At 48.0% G+C, this 11,040-nt stretch overlaps 1 long non-coding RNA gene across 1 annotated transcript; it reads right to left on the bottom strand.

Annotated features, from left to right (window-relative positions):
• Window positions 1–6,744: 6,744 nt before the first annotated feature.
• Window positions 6,745–10,715, bottom strand: LOC135309387 (uncharacterized). The gene is made up of 3 exons (XR_010369658.1): window positions 10,645–10,715; window positions 8,231–8,653; window positions 6,745–7,815 (listed from the first exon to the last, which is right to left on the bottom strand). It is a non-coding gene; the product is annotated as an uncharacterized LOC135309387 (long non-coding RNA).
• Window positions 10,716–11,040: the final 325 nt, after the last annotated feature.

Raw genomic sequence — 11,040 nt, 5'->3', positions numbered from 1 at the left:
AAGCCAGGGCTGAGGAGGAATCTGCCACTGAAGGATGGACATAAACTCAGGGCAGAGCTGAGAAAAAGGCACAGGGTGCTTTGGAGACACCTCTGCCAATGGTTAAACCCTTCTTGTCTTTGGAGAGCAGGAGTTTGATGTCCTTTTCCTGACCTTAGTGCCTGGCTGGGCCTTCTCCTAGGGTCACACAATCCCAGAATCCCAGAAAGGTTTGGGTTGGGGGAACCCTTGAAGCTCATTCCACTCCCTGCCATGGGCAGGGACAATTCCACCACACCAGGTGGCTCCAAGCCCCCTCCAGCCTGGCCTGGAACACTTCCAGGGATGGGTTGAGGACACCGCAGCATGGAATTTTTCCTTCCCACTCCTGCCACGCTGAGCACAGGCCACTATGGTCATGGAAAAGAAACCCCTGGGCACAACCTGGTGTGGATTTCCTCAGTTCTCCTCCTCTAGAACATGTAAATCCTCCATCTCAGCCCATCCCTCCCCATTTCTGTTCTTATCATGACTCAAACTAACCCCAAATACACAAAAGTACATTTGCACACACCCCTCTTGTGGGGCAGCACTCTCAGGGTCACCTTTGATGTCCCCTTTAGGTAAGTTCCTCTGGGAAGTTGCTCAGTGCAAGGTGAATTTTCCAGATGTGAGTCACTCTCTGCATCACATACAAGGAAAAGAAAAAAAAAAAACCCAGCCCAATTTTACAGCATTTCTGGAAAAGGAATGCAGGGAATGTGTCATAAACACTCCCCCCACTAAGGAGGTGGTAAATTGAGCCCTGGGTGTTTGAAACACCGGGCTTGGGAGAACTGGTGGGAATTATTGGGGGGGGGGGGGAGATTGGTGGAGCCTGTTTCTCAAATTTTTGTTCTTCCCATTCCTCAGTTTCTTTTCATTGTATTTGAGCAGGGAGTTTTTCCTCTGCCTGACTCTCCTGCTGTACCCCAGAATGGGTAAGAAGAATGGGTAAGAAGGGAAAAACCTCTGTCTGTGTGTTTATTGTCACTGGCTCCAGGATGGCTCCACCCCAAGGAATCCCAGCCCAAACCATTCCCAAGGGCCCCTCTGCAGAGCACCTTTCCCACCTTGGGAAGATCTGTACCCAGAAACAAGGACACAAACAAAAGCACCCAGCCATTTTTCTTCCCCTCAGTGAAAATATTTTAACGATGGCAGATGAAAGAGCCAAGGCTGACAGGGCACATTGCATGTGCTTTTCATGGATCTGGCTTCTGGGCTGAGTGAAGGAATGCACTTAGAATGCTGTTTCCCCTGTGTGAAAACACTGAATTAGCAGTTCTCCCTGTGCAGCATTGCTGCCTGCAGGACACTACAGGCTAAGCAAAAACCTGCACAAAATGTTCCTGTCAAGCTGCACGGGGCTTGGTTTTCACCCCTCAATCCCCTGAGTTCAGCAGTTGTTCCATCTGCTGAGGGGAACAAGGATCTCCTCCACAGAACCCTTTGTCACAATCCTCTGCTCTGCAAGATCCAGGGGGAATCAATGGTCCCAGAACAATGGAAACAGTGATCCCAAGGAGAGTCTGGAGATGCTTCAAGGCCAGCTTGCACAGGGCTTGCAACAACCTGGTCTAGGGGAAGGTGTCCCTGTCCATGGCAGGGGTGGAATGAGACAGTCTTTAGGTCCCTTCTATCCCAAACCACTCTGGGGTTCTGTGGCTGCCTGGTGTTGAATTTTTGGGATGGTTTTCCTTAGGACTGGCTTTAAAGTGCAGCAGGAACAATCGAGGGTTAACAAGGTTAGGCTGCATTATGTCCAGATGAGTATTATCAGATGACCTGGAGCAAGGCTTGTATTAAAAAATGCCTTAATTAAAAAATACAGATCAGAAGCAGTTTAAGCTCCCTACCCCAGGTTATATTCCTTAATTAGAAGGTTTGGACACATCCCTCAGAGTGATGGATGAGCTGTGGCTCCCTCGTGGCACCACAGGGAGAGACAGGACACGGCTCCCCAGGCTCAGGGTTGCAGCAGTTTGCCTTATTCCAATTCTCCTCTCTTTTCTTCTTCCCCAAAAATTAACAGGCTGCAGGCATTCAGGGATGAGAAATCATCCATACACTGCTGCCCTGCCTGCATCAAGCCCCTCACCAAGACTGCCAAGCACACAAAACTGCCCTATAAACCCCACACCCCAATTCCAGCACATTTCACGGGGTGGTTTCAGGTGAAACCAAGCCCCTTCTCACCAACACCATCACAATTCCCTGCTGGAGGAGATGAACCAGCCCCATGGACATCAGCAGAGTGGTCCTGCTTGAAACATCCTGATCCTTGGGTAAAAGTGCTTTTACACTCACAACAACAACAAGAAAAAAAAACAACCAAACAAAAAAAAAACCCAAAAAAAACCCCAAAAACCACAAACCAAAAATAAGCCCAAAAAACAACAACAACAACCAAAAAAAAAACCCAAAAAAGACCCACCCCCCAAAATGAAAAAAAACCCAGACCAAATAAAACCAGAAAACCAACCACAAAAAAAAAAATAAAAACCAGAAAATCCAAACAAAAAAAGACCAAAAAACCCCCAAAAAACAAAACCAAAACAAAACAAAACGAAAAAAAACAACAAAAAAACCCCAAACCAAACAAAAAAAACCAAAAAAACTACCAAAAACCAAAAAACAAACAAAACAAAAAACCCAAACAAACAAAAAAAAAGAAAAAAAACCAAACAAAAAACCCACCCCAAAACCACAAAACCTAATCTCAATTCTTCTACAAAAGAACTGGAGAAGAGCATGAGGAAGTGTCAGGACATAGGGTGAGGAGCTGAGTCTCTCACCCTGGCTGAATAAAGACCTTCAGCACTGGAAAGGAGGGAAAATGAGTCTTTTACATTACAGTTTCGATGCCAGAAAATAGATTGCACCCTCAGTAAAAGTTTAAATCTCCCCCCGAAAAAAGACCCCATGCCACCAAACGAACAAAAAAACCCAAAACCAAATAAACCCTTAAAAATTTCTTTTTATAATTTTTTACTTTAGTATAATCCATTGCACATTCAAATAAGATATATATTTAATTTATCCACTGCCCTAAGTAGAGATTTTGTTACACAGTTTGCAATTCCTATGGGAAAGCAAATCATTAATCTGATGGAGAAGGCCACAAACAGGAGAAGGCTTCCCAAATTAGAAGAAAACCAAAAGGATTTCCTTCAAAACAAGCTTCCTTACTTGGCTGTTTCAGCATGCAGGAACATTTACGGGGTGCTTGATGGGTATTTCTGATAAAATGGAATGGGGAGAATCCCAGGGACAGTTGGATTTTTTGGGATTAATTCTGTGTGATACTTAAGAGGCTCTCTGGAACAGAGACAAGGCAGAGTTAAGGAATAAATCAGGGATTTATTAAACAGATACACCTTGGGCTGTACAAGAGCCTGGCCAAGGTTACACCCAAGATGGACCCCAAATCATGAGTTTTCACTTTTATAAATTTTGGCCCATTTCCATGCTGGGGTTAATTGTCCAATTACAGCTGCAGGTTCTGCAGTCCCATCCTCCCAGATTGCTCTCCTCAATTCACTGTTTTTACACTTTTTGGGCCCGAAGCTGCAGCGGTTTTGCAGCATTTCTGGAAAAGGAATGTTTTGTCCTTGGTTCTGGGGCTGGAAAGGGATTGTTTTGTGTGACTGGACTGTGAGGAGAACTTGCTGACACTTTATATGAAGCTCAGAGTTCTGTACCAATGCAGTAGAGAACCTGGAAAATACAAAAGCTAAAATTTAAAGCACCATTTGTGGGTCTCCACTAAAAGCCATTATTGCCATCCTCCTGCCTCATCTGCATAATGAAAACAGATGAGTTCAGGGCCCTGTGAGGGACACCCTGTGGCCACAGCTCTCTTCACAGAGAGCAGCAGGCACAACCTCCCCAGGATTTCTCCTGGGGAAGGCAGGGAGAAAGCTCAGAGAAAGAAGAGACAGCAGTTCTTGTCTCCACTTGCTGCTCCTGTTGCTTGGCACATGTGGAATGTGTTATGGAGATTGTTTGCTGAAGAAGGCATTTCTTAATTGGACTCTGGTGAGTACAAACTTTGAGATAAGAAATGCAGACTTAGAAATGCCACGGAATGGACAGGCATTGTTGAGAGAGAAATGGGACTAAAAACAAGTTTCAAAAAGTGGCCTTGCAAATAAGGCTAGATACTTCGGAGAAATAGGACTATGAAAGATGCATTGTAGTGGGACCCACGAAGGGTAATTTTAGATTATTGGGTTTAAGACATTTACAGCATGGTGTGGCTAAAGCTGACGGGCCAAGAAACGCTTATAATGTATTGCAATTATGAAATAGTTGGCTTCTGATTGTGATGGCGTGAATTATAACATCTGTATTGTCTCATGAGACTGAAAATGGAATGAAAGTTTCTAAAACACCTCTCAGTTGCTCCATCTCTGGGTCAGGAAATGGTATAATCCAACAGCATCCAAAAAAAACCCCCAAAACCAAGGAGAAAAGCAATGAAGAGGCAGCACGTCCTTTCGGAGAGCATCACCGGGGTGTTTGCAGGGATCAGGGCAGGTTTTCCTCCATCCCGGGTTTGTGACTGGAGAGGAGTTCTCTGAGGAAGCTGGCGGGGTTCCTGGCTGTCATCTCCTCCTCCCCACAGCTGTGGTGCTGCACATCCCATAAATCAGCAGGAGGGCCGGGAGAGGGAAGCGTAAACAGGCATCGGAGGGTTCACTGAGGCTGAGGGGCAAACCCTGCCCTGACAGCACCCTGACACCTCCCCTTCCTCCCCAGGGAGGGATGGAAGAGGTGTGGGATATCAGCCCCAGGATGTGGGATCCAGGGAGGATCCAATGACAGGAGATGGCCCAGCCTGATCGTCTTCCCACTGGATGGCATCTGGGCTCAGCAGCTCCCTGCTATTTAATCACCTCAAATCCCATCCCTTCCCCCGAATCCCAGGGATTTCAAAGGCAGCAGGATGGTGGCACTGAAGGTAAGGATGGTGAGGATAAACCATGGAGAGCTGAGAAATCCCAAATGCCACATCAGAGCATCCTATGGGATGAGGGAGAGGGGGAGCAGAGCATCAAGGCCTTTAATTCAAAACTCTGCTTTGCTACCTGTGTCTTAAAATATTCTGTTCTTGTGTTGTGGGTGACAAGCTCTGTTAAAGGTGATGGGAAATAAACTTTCTAAACTGCCTCTTTAAAAGCTGGGAACTGAAGAGGAAGAACCCAGACACATTTATATTGAACATCTTGGGATTTTAAACACTGCTCCTGCCCTAAGGGAGACCAGGATAGTGCCCCAAAGGGGAAGCTGATTCCTGGGCCTTCATGGCTCAGCTAGAGCATTCTGCAAATTAAAATAAATTAAAGAGAATAATGTGAAATAATGCTGAATCCCAAAGGGAATTCCCAACAGCTTCACTGGAGCATTTGCCCTCCAAGTGTCACCCAAGGGAGCAGCAGGGCTGATATCCCAGGATCTGCCCCAAACACCAGCTCTTTCCCAAACAGAAGATCCTCCAGCTTTCCCCCTCTCTCCTATTCTGCTTCTCTTCACCTCACACTCTGGCTTTCCTGGGACTGCCTCTCCCCTGGAGCAGCAGACAGGAGGAATGTGGCACGCCAGGTTTGTTTGGATAAAGCAAGGAGGGGAGGATTACCCTGAGCTTCCTGCTGGAAAACCGGCACCGCCGCCAGCTCCGAGAGTGGCACGGGGCTCTGCAAGGAAAAACTGGGCACAGGAGCGGGGAAAACTCAAATTCTCCAAACAAATCAAAGTGCTGATGCTCCAGGAGCGGTGATTGGGCAGGGTGCCAATCCATAGCTACGTTTCCAAAAATAGCTGAGTCAAAAGCCCCTAAATATCAGGAATTTCAGTCCACGTCCTCCAACACCCAGCGAGGAGCCTGGAATGATGGTGGGACTCGTGTCCCTGGCTCTGGTGGCCCTGGGAACCATCCCCAGGGAGCATGGCCTGTGTCACAGCCCAAGCAATCCATCCTTTACACATTGCCCTTCTGCAAATATTTTTCCTGCTGGTGAAGAGCAAACCAAGGGAGAGAGAAGGTTTGAAAGGCACTAGAGGTTAAGTTCAGCTGGTAAAACCCTGACCCCATAAACCAGGCCTTGAGCATGCCAACAGGGAAAACAGGTGGAGAGGGATAAATCCTCATCCATCAAATTCCCCATGCAGGCTCCTTGTGCTGTCCCACAAATGCTGTCCCACACTGAGAGTGGTTTTAAGTTGTTGTGCTACCTCACAAGGAGGAGCAGCTCCAGTCTCTGCTCCCTGTGACAAGGACAGGAGCCAGGGAGTGGCTGGAGCTGTGTCAGGGGAGGGTCAGGTGGGATACCAGGAAAAGGTTTTTCCCCCAGAGGGTGCTGGGCACTGCCCAGGCTCCCCCAGGGAAAGGGCACAGCCCCAGGCTGCCAGAGCCGAAGGAACATTTGAACAATGCTCTCAGGGATGCACAGGGTGGGATTGTTGGGGTGTCTGTGCAGGGCCAGGGATTGGACTCCATCATCCTTGTGGGTCCCTTCCAGCTCAGGATATTCCATAATCTTCCTGCTCTGCCAGCAGGGGATTTTATACGGAACAAAGGTAAAGAAATCCAACTGCAAAACTACTTTTGAAACCCACCAGGAACAGGCACAGAGCTGGAAAAGCACTTTCCATCCCTTAACCCTCCTTGGGATTCCAGTGCCTGGAGAGTGGGAGATGCCAGAGGTGCAGAGCTGGGCAAACAGGAGTGGATGCTGCAGCTGTTCCTACAGATGTGCACGGCCTCAGCCAGGATGAAGAACCTGGACAGGTTTCCTTCCTGAAGATCACCGCTGTGGAGGTTTTCCTCCTCTGCCTGCAGTCTGTCCCTGCTGCCCCACATCTGGCTGTGCACTCAGGGAGCAGCATCTGTGGAAAATCCCAAGGATATTCCGTGGTGCAGCAGGCACAGCGTAAGCAGCTGGAGCAGAACAAATCTGTGATGTGCCACACGTAAAACTGGCCTGACTTTGCTCAGCCTTGGTAAAACCCAGGATATAAAGTGACTCCAGTTTGTTTTTTTTAGCCTGGAGATGCAGAGTCACCTATGTGGAAACACTTGCAGGGCTCAGAGCTTCCCCCTGAACAGCCCCAGGAGGAGAGCCCAGCCATCCAACCCAGGCTTCAGCACAATTCCCACAGAAATCTTGTTCTTCCAATGGTTGGGTTTTATTTCTGGAGGTGATAACCCATAATCTCATTAGCCTGGCTCCTTCAGTGATGCAGAATATCTGATTGGCAAAGGAGGCAGGGATTCAGGAAGCGAGACTGCACCCTCATTAAACACGGGCAGTGCTTCTTCCAGCCTGCTCCTGATCCAACAAGACATCAGTATGTACAACGTGTGCTCTGCAACTGCTTTGGTCTAATCCTCCTTTTTGTTCACCTTTCAGCTTTTAAAACAGTCTGGGATAAGCCCTGCTGAGGAAAATGCCAGGCTGGCTTGTGCCAAGTGAGTTACAGGAGCCACAGGCTTTGGTTATGTGTGGCAGCACTTCCAGGAGTAAGTGCTGTGCTGAGCCAGGTCCAGGAAAACAGCTCTGGGATGAGTTTCCACCACCAGAGACAAGTTTCCATCACCAGAGGCAAGACAGGTTGGAGAGAACCAACAAGAAGCCAGGGTAAATGAGCCCCTTCCCAGAAGCATGATTGTTTTTAATTAAGCATTAAAAAAAAAAAAAAGTTGACAGCCTTTCTCAGACATTTCACAGCTTTCAAAGCATCAATTTTTCAACTCAAGTTGTCCAAAAGTCTCATTATCAGTGACTTCAAGTTCTGCTTAAAAAAAAAAAAAGAAAAGAAAAAAGAAAAAAAGGCAATTAAAATTTACTTTGACATTAATACAGACAAAAACCACTTTTCAAATTACACCTATTTTACCTTGGGGAAAAACCCCAAACTCTACGTTTTGAAGCCACATTTGAATTAAAATTATTATCCTTTCCATATGCAGAAAATACTGGTGACTGACACCAGAGTGATTGAAACCAGAGTTTCAAATGAGTCTTTCATAAGGTGAAGTGCAGACAAAGAAAAATTGACTTTTAGAAAGTACTATTTTTAACAGATAGAAGCAACACCATAAAATAGGTACCATGACATGCAACCAGCAAAGTGAGTTCTGAAGGATATAAAATAGTGAGACAGAGCATTTATCTGGACAATCAGGATAAAATCTGTTACCAAGCACCTGTTTTGTCTCTGTAACTCTGGAGTGACCCAAGTTCAGGTCGCTGCTGTGCAGAGCAGTCACCACGGAACAATTCCCTCAGCCCAGCTGCAGGGAGCAGGAACATATGAATTCCTTCTCTCTTGACAAGCTCTGCTGGGATATTCAGCCTGGAGTGGAGCTGTGTGAGGAGGATCAGCAGTGGGAAGGGAATCCAGCACCTGGCAGGTGCGTGAGGTTTGCCATCCCATCCTCGCTTGCTCACACCAGGGAATGCCAGGAGCATTCCCAGAGCACCACTGCTGTAAAATGCTCTGGTTCAGGGCTTTATTCAAGGTTTTCGTCCTCAGCAAACTGTGCAGACTTTCTGTCTCTCTGCAGCCTCCAGAATCTGGCATCCTGGACAGGAGTCAAAGGCGAGGCAGAGCTGTTCATTAAGGTGGGCTGGTGGGACCAAAGGAGATGCAAATCAGCCCTGGGGAGTGCCAGGAATTGCTGGCCAGGCCCTCGGGGCTGGCTCTGGGAGCCCCCAGCCAACAATGAGCCCTGGGTTCAGGGAGGGGGTTGCCAAGTGGGCAGAGGCCCAAGGGCTGTCCTGGCTTCCAGCTGCAGGAGCTGCTGCTGGCCCCAGTGAGGAGCTGATTCCCTGCGGCTCCACGGTGGCTTGTTCCTGCCAAAAGATGGTGGCAGGGAGGAAGGGAGCCTTCAGATGTCCTCACATCCAACAGATCAGACCAAAAGATCCAACAGGCTCTCAGGGAATACAGAATCACTCAGTGGTTTGAAGGGACCTCAAAGCCCATCCAGTGTCACCCTGCCATGGCAGGGACACCTTCCACTGTCCCAGGCTGCTCCAAACTCCAGTGTCCAACCTGGCCTTGGGCACTGCCAGGGATCCAGGGGCAGCCACAGCTTCTCAGGGCACCCTGTGCCAGGGCCTGCCCACCCTCACAGGGAACAATTTCTTCCCAATATCCCATCTATCCCTGCCCTCTTGCAGTTTGAAGCCATTCCCCCTTTTCCTGGCACTCTGGGATTTTGTCAAAATTTGCCGAGCAGCTTCTGGACAAGTTTTGACTGTGGGGAAGTGTGCTGGTGAAACAGCAGCCAAAGGCCTACAGGCAGAATCCTGACTCGAGCTGACAGAAGCTAAGAGAAAGCTGACAGCTCTGTGAGAACACAGTCCTGCAGCTGTGGAAAACAACTTGCTTTCCTTGAGAAAGAACTCCAGGGCTATGATAAATACTAGCCACCTGCATAAACTGTTTTTGCGCCGTTAGATAGAAAAATGAAAACTATCTTTCACAAAATACTGCAGGTTTGAGTGACCAATCAATAGAGTGACAACTTGCTACTGACCAGTTGGGGATAGACAGGGGATGTTCTTCAAAAACCCTATAAAAAGGGATATGCAAAATAAACCAGGATCAGTTCTTTTTGCATCATAAAACATGTCCTGCATCCAGGACAGGGAAGGAAAAAAAAATTACTGCAGGTGGAACATTCCAGGTCTTGTAAGAAGTACAGATCTGTGACCACTTTTGTGTTTCACTCCATTTCTCCAGCTCTGGGCTGTGTGACACATCCAGCAGCAGAGATGGGAGCTCCTCCATTAGCCCTGCATGGAAGTTGTTTGCCTTTCAGGAAACCACAAAATAATCCAAAGCAGCTATTGGCACCAGATGGCATTTGGGCTGGGGGGCCAGACTACCCAGAGCTGGGGTAGGAGGGGGAGCTGCACATGATATTAAACACATTCCCAGGTTTCAGGTATCATCTGCTGGCTTTTGAGAGTCAAGTCTCCACCCAGCAGGATCCCAGCACAATTCCAGAGGCGCTGCATCCCCAGCTGACACAAACCAGAGCTCTGCTCAAGTCAGTGGCATTGCAACCACCCTCTTCAACCACAGGATCTGCCTCCCTCCCAGATTTCCAGCTCGGCATCCTGTGGTCCTGACAGCACTCTGCTTGCTCCAAGGCAATCCAAGTCTTGGCAGGACTCTGTTTAAGCACAAACATTCCCAATGTTGTGATTTTCCATCTCTAATTACCGGGAGATTAAATTCTGCCGGGGATGAGGGTGATTGCTGCCTCCAGACTTGCTGAGGTGCTTTCAGAAAGGGGGAGAGCGAAGGCCAGGGAAAGGAGAGGAGGAAGTGGGTTCTGCAGACACAGAATCATGGAATTATTCAGGCTGGGAAAGACCTTTAAGATCACCAGGTCCAGCCATCAACCCAGCACCGCCACTGTGTTCTAAAGTGCCACATCCTCATGTTTTTTGAACACTTTCAGGGATGGTGACTCCACCATTTCCCTGGACAGCCTGTTTCAATGCCTGGCCACCCTTTCCATGGGGAATTTTCCCTAAAATCCCCCTTCCCAGTGCTCAGGCATCCCCTTCCCTTGTTGCTATCTTATTGAAAAAGGTTTCATACCTTCTCAGTGGTTTCTCAGGGGCAGCTCCTCACAGCACTAACTCCTTCTTCTCAGCACAGCCAACAAACTCCATCACACCTCTCAACCAGCCAACCTGCTCTTTTATAATACCCCTCTTAATTGGATCCAGCTGTGGCCTATTAAGGGCAGGCTTGTTCTTAATACTTGATAATTAGCACAGCTGTAACTCCTTAGGGGCCAGATTACCTTCACCACTGTCTCTATTCTCCTACCTTTTATCTAAGCACATTCCCTCAGGGATCCAGCCTGTCCAGGGGTCCAACAGACCTTCAGAAGTGGTCCAGATGCTTCTGTTTCAGCAGCCCAGTGGGAAAATCCACAAGGGAATTGTTCCCCATCCTCCTGCCCTCCACTTCCCACAAGTGCACATGAAG

The sequence above is a fragment of the Passer domesticus genome, chromosome 10 (genome assembly GCF_036417665.1).
Source record: "Passer domesticus isolate bPasDom1 chromosome 10, bPasDom1.hap1, whole genome shotgun sequence".
Taxonomy (NCBI): Eukaryota; Metazoa; Chordata; class Aves; order Passeriformes; family Passeridae; genus Passer; species Passer domesticus.
The sequence above is the reverse complement of the archived record's forward strand: the minus strand, read 5'-3'. Positions and strand labels throughout refer to the sequence as shown.